Raw genomic sequence first — 6166 nt, forward strand, 5'->3', positions numbered from 1 at the left:
TTTATGAATCCTTTGACCCATGTTTAGATAAAGGGGAAAAAAATCAAAGTTAGGATTAGTAGTTTCAAAAGAACATACAATCTGCCCAAAGGTACAATGCAAAACTTAGTCATATATGAAGCATAGTTTCCAACACATAAATCATACATAACAGAGAACAAAACAGCAGCCAAGGCTGCTAAACATACGTGTACATGGGGGAAAACAGTCATTGTGAAGTGGAATCCAAGATGGACGTCCTGTGCACCAATTTTTTGCTGTGCTGAGCCCTTTCCAAACCCCGTTAATTGTGCTTGCGGGTTTTCTGTGAGACCTGTTGCCAATCAGCCAACAAATGACGTGGAGGGTTTGTCCCTGATGTGGTCGGGAGATGGATCTTCATGTTCCACTGTTGTAACAACTGCAGACCTTCATCCAGAGTTCCAATGACATGCATATTGTTGTGTCGTTTCACCAAAAGCTTCACCGGGAACCCCCATCGATACATTATTTGATTTTCCCTAAGCGCTGCCGTGATGGGTGCCAAATTTCTTCTCAGTTGTAAAGTTGCGGCCGACAGGTCTGTGAAGACCGAGATATTACTGTACCGAGCTGGTATCTGATCCTTTCTCCTAGTGGCCTGCATCAAACTTTCTTTGACATGAAAAAAGTGAATGCGCGCAATGACATCACGTGGGACATCTTCAGCAAGGTGTTTGGGCCTAGGGAGACGATGTATTCGGTCAATGATAAAGTCCCTTTGTGAGCACTCGGGTGACATGTTTTTTATAAAATCTTGCGCAAATGCATTGAGGTCTTGAGGGTTAACTTCTTCAGGGATGCCCCTAAACTTGACGTTATTACGCCTCGATCTGTCCTCCATGTTCTGCATGCAGGGATTGCTGTAAGGCTAATAACATATTCTTTAACATCAGTTCAGTAACTGGCTTTGCAGAGGACGGTAAACTACACAGCACATCACATGAGGCCTCTAGAGGTGTCTGAGGTGTAAAAGCTGCAGTGAAGGAAGATTGTCTTACCCCATCTGAGGGCTGAGCAGAGCTGGCCCAGTTGCGTCTCTGTGAGCCAGGGCTCCTGCCTGAAGGAGAAGATGGCGCCGAAACAGCAGGCCCACGTGGAGCGGAGCATATAGAGCGGGTGTCGGCGTCCTCGTGGTGCGACCCAGGACTCGTTCCCGGGAAGTTCCCCTTCAACAGGGGTGAATTCAAAGTCCCCACCGGGTCTGAGCTGCGCCGTTTGTGCGTTGTTAGCTCTGATCTAACTGCCGGCGGCGAGACCGAGGTAAGTGAACCGGCCTGGGAGCCTGCTACTGCAGTGTCTGCAGCATCCCCGTCCTCCAGCGGTATGAGGGGGTAGAAGTCGGTGAGTTTCACCGGTTTGGGGACCAGACGTCTCTTCCTCGGCATCTCCAGGTTTCAAGTACACACTATGCGGGTGGAGAGTTCGGGTATAAGGCAGTCAGCCGTCGCTTTATGTCGCTGGGTGCAGGAGCTCGTCTATCAGGCGTCCATCTCTCTCCACAGCCAAGCCACGCCCCCCAGAATCACTATTTTTTGGTCATCAACCCTCCCAAAATATAGAATAAAAAGTGAGAGCTGCAGGGAGCCACATACCCCCGATACACTGACGGTGCCTCCTCATAGTCATGGCATTATAAGGACTGCTCTCACATAGGTCAATGTATATGGACGTAGAAGCAGGGGGCACCCCGTTATCCTATACAGAGACACTGCCCACCGTGCCATGGAGGAGGTGGACCGGATCCTCATTCACACTCTGAGGACTTGTGGCACAGAAATCCCAGAAGAGGTCCAGAGTGTCCGTCAGTTCAACACTGAACTCATAGTTGAAGCTGTGGTAAGATGTCTGCGTGTGATAAACCCGTCTGTGGGCTCCAACTTCAGTCACATCCTGCCCCCAGGGATGTCGGCTCGCTTCTGTATAGGCACCAGCCTGGCGCAGGCCTGTCAGGACCTGGGATATACTGGGGAAGTCGGTTACCAGACTTTTCTATACAGCAGCGAGCCGGATATTCGAGTACTTTTGATTTTCCTGGCTGAGAAACTTCCAAGACATTCCCATGAAGATGCTCATCAACCAGCAGGTAAATCTGCAGTGCTACAGAGGGAGATTGCGACCAAGATAAAGCAACAGCTCTCTTTTCCATGGCTGCCACCATCTTGCCAAACAACAGCAGCAAAACGTTCTCAAAGTTTATGCCGGTTGCATAGTTTTCACGCGCAAGCCTTGTCCCTTGCTGGAGATTCTTCATCCAAATCCATACCCCCTGAACGTAAGGAGTATTGGGAGAGATACCTGCCTTTTGTTAGCACACAGCTGCCTCACGCCTACTCTTTAGCAGCCTCGCTACTTGAGAGAAACACATCTGACCTCAGTGCCGTTCAGGAGTGGGAGGCTGAGTGGAAAAGCCAAGGTCTTGCCTCTCGTTTGTCTCCTGAGGAGTACCGCAGCAGGAAACGCCAGCGTTTGCAGAAACGGATACAGGATAAGGCTCTACCAATGCAGCCAGCAGCTTTCTGAGAATCATGTTCCAGGACCATCCACGCAAGATCTTGTGGATATGCTGAAAGCCTTCTCCGTGGAAGGGGGGGTGGATCAAAACAAAGGTTCCAGGTTCACCCATGCTCAGAAATTCACCCACCAACAGGACCCTCAAGTATTGACAGAACAGATGCAAAGAGCGGCTGAAAGTCTTCCTAAAAAGGACACACAGGATGCACAAGCAGAGCAGGAAGAACTGTCTTCTCTGCAGCAGCAGATAGAGCATATGGAACGAGATATCCAAACCCTATCTGAGAGCACCAAGCTTCTTCATCTCACTATCACTCAGGTGGAGGAAGAGGCGGGTAAACTCCAGCATCACAGTGATGAGAAAGAGACCGTGGTGAAAGTGAAAAAGAGAGCGGTGGAATTACTGCCGGATGCAGAAAATAATCTCACCAAGTTACAGGCTATGGTAGATAGCAGTAACCGGCGCATGGCGAACCTTGTAGGACAGTGGGAGTCTCATCGTGTGCATCTAGTGTATGAACACAGAGAGTTGAGGAGACTCCAGCAGGAAAAAGAGGACGAATCTTCACGCTGGATGAAAGACGTTAGAGATTTATACGACAAAATTCGAGCTGCAGCTGATGAAGCCAGACGCAAGGAGGACCTGTACAAACAGCTGGTTTCTGAGTATGAGTCTCTGCCTAAGGACATCTCCCGTGCTGCCTATACCCAACGCATCTTAGAGATTGTAAGCAATATTAAGAAGCAAAAGGAAGACATCACCAAGATCCTTTCGGACACTAAAGATCTGCAGAAGGAGATAAATAATCTGACTGGAAAAGTTGACCGGACATTTGTAGTGACTGATGAGCTTGTGTTTAAGGATGCCAAGAAAGATGAACCAGTCAGAAAGGTCTACAAATACCTGGCTGCCTTACATGAGAATTGCAGTCAACTAATTAAGACCATTGAGGACATGGGAACCATTTTGAGAGAGATACGTGATTTGGAAGAGCAGATAGAGACAGAGGCGGCTAAGAAGACTGAGTAATCTGCAGAAGATCTTGGAAGATTACAAGGCCATCAAACAAGAGAACGCTCTGCTGCTGGGTCGCACGAGGGAGACTTAGAGAAGCTTGACATCTTGGTGTCTTTTCATTGGGGCTTATGTCATACCCAGGAAAATTGCTGTTTATTTACTGTCATTGTACTGTTGCTTTAGTATGCAGGTTTTAATGTGCTTTATTCTGTAATCATGGTTGGTACTGAATTCACTTCCCTACATGACTCAGCAGAAACATAAATGGGCTGCTTCACCTTTAAGATGTATTCTCCAGAGAGAGGGGAGGGGTGTAGCTAGCTGGGGACACAGGAACAAACCTCACCCAGTGCAGTGTGTGGAGCAGCGCAGTGCAGAAGTGAGGAGAAGTGTGCAGCAGCGTGCAGCAGAGGAGAGCAGACAAGTCAGTGTCTAAAGTTGGATTCAGGGAGATGCTGCAGCAGACATGTGGATCTGAGAGGAATTCTGTGAGAGGATCAGCTACAGCTATGTGGAAGTGAAAGGAGTGCATGTCAGTGTGTGTTGCATGTGGCACAGAAGCCAGACAGGGAGCTTGGACACTACTGAGAGTGCCTAGAGCAAAGCAAAGAGCTTGCACACAGCCTAGAATCCCCAAGGGACACCATTCCTCTGTGATAGTGCAACTGGATTGGGACAGTCAGCAGCACACCTTCCAGCACAGTATAGAGAAGAAAGAGGAGCAGAACTCACAGCACACTTGGAGGAATTACAGAGAGTCAGGGAGGTGAAGCAGGAACCACCATTTGCAATACCCTGTGATATGTTTATACTACTTAAAGACATGGCCTCTGTAACAAAAGTAACCACCAAGCATATTGTGCCCAGTAAAACTACTGTGAAAGTTTATTGAACCCTGTCTCCTGGAACATCCTTATTCGGGGTACACCACATAACATCCCAGGGGACAGAGAACAGTGTATCCTACAAGCACCACTTATTTCACTGGTTCTGTGGCCCGAGGCGCGGGAGAGAGAAAGTGCGCCACCGTGACCAAAGGGCGCGAATACCAACTTCAGCTCAGAGAGCCCCGCCCACCGCGACTCGGCGCCCGCGTTACCACAAATTGGCGTCACGAACAGGATGTACCACGAGGTGTGACCTTAAACAGGTGGTCCTGCGGCAGCTATCTTGTGAAGGACGCCGCAATTTGCTTGGAGAGCGCAGGACTGTGAGATCGCTCTGTGTGTGTGACAGTAAGTGGATGACTGCACTGTTTTCTTGCTGCGTATTGTCTGCAGGGACAGACTGTTGTTAAGTAAAGAAAGCAAGACCGGAAGGTCTCTAATAAGAGATGGAGGGAGATCGTGAACTGCCTGGCAGCAGTGGGACCCCCAGCACAGCGCACGCAATGCCAATAACGATGCCGTATTATTTTGGAGCGCCCTGGCTCCCCAACTATAATGGAGATGCAAACAGCCTGAGAGACTTCAAGGAGAAGATGCAAGCCATGTTCCGGCTGTACCCGGTTACCGTAGAGCAAAAAGTGGAAATGCTGATCGGTCAGTTAGGAGGAGCAGCCTTGAGGGAGGTGAAGTCCTGGCCTCACACTGAAAAACGGACAGTGGAACGGATTTTTGAGCGGCTGAGCACTACCTTTGATGCCCGGACTATCTCTGAACTAAAGATGCGGTTCTTTGGCACGAAGCAACAGCCTGGTGAGTCGTTATGCAATTTTGCCCTCAGTTTGCAGGAAGCGTTGCATGCTATTAAACAAGTGGATCCACATGAAGTGCTGAATACAGACAGAACCCTGAGGGATCAATTAGTTGAAGGAGCAAGGAAAGAGGCTACAAAGACGCAATTGAGAATCTTAGCACTGCAGAACCCTGACAGCTCGTTCCTAGACTTTAAAGAGATGGCCATCAGAGTCCTAGGGACCGAATCAGAGTCCAACCCAGTCCAAACCCGCCCCGAACAGAACCCCAGCGGTGCAGCGCCAATGTCTGGCATCAACAAAATTGTCACGCAGTGCGCTCAGACACAGGTGCAGGATGTGGCAAAGGAGTTGCAAGTGCAGGTTGCAGAACTGGCTAAAGATCTGACAGAAATGTGCCAGGAGCTGAAAGAATTTAAACAGCAACGCCGACAAGATGAAGATTGCTGGTCTCCGAGAGGTAGGCAACATTACAGCCCCGGTGGGGACAGTTATAGAAATTTTGGGAGAAGGCCCACTGACCAGTTTGATTCCCAAGGAAGACCCATTTGCAGGCGGTGTAGGAGAAGTGGTCACATTGAGCGAGAATGGCAGCATTTAAATGTGAATCTCCCCAGGCCAAGGACCAACCCTCGGGAGGAGAGCGCATAGGTCCAGATCAGTCAGAGTGGATTCCCCGATACATTGGGCACTGTCCTGTGGTCACTATCCAGATAGATGGAATCCCGTTTGCAGCATTGCTAGATACCGGTTCGCAGGTGACAACAATACAAGTGTCACATTATGAACGGCATTGGAAGCTAGATCAGCTATTGAAACCTCCACAAACATGGATTAATGTTATAGCCAGTAATGGACAGATCATTCCCCATCAAGGATATTGGGAGCCAACAGTCAGAGTTGGACAGACCGAACTCCCA

The 6166-nt window shown here is 49.2% G+C and overlaps 1 pseudogene; it reads left to right on the forward strand.

Moving 5' to 3' along the window:
- The first annotated feature begins 1743 nt into the window (after positions 1 to 1743).
- Positions 1744 to 3641, forward strand: LOC142697979 (coiled-coil domain-containing protein 22 pseudogene; annotated as a pseudogene).
- The last annotated feature ends 2525 nt before the right edge of the window (positions 3642 to 6166 follow it).

The sequence above is a fragment of the Rhinoderma darwinii genome (genome assembly GCF_050947455.1).
Source record: "Rhinoderma darwinii isolate aRhiDar2 chromosome 10 unlocalized genomic scaffold, aRhiDar2.hap1 SUPER_10_unloc_9, whole genome shotgun sequence".
In the NCBI taxonomy this organism is placed as follows: domain Eukaryota; kingdom Metazoa; phylum Chordata; class Amphibia; order Anura; family Rhinodermatidae; genus Rhinoderma; species Rhinoderma darwinii.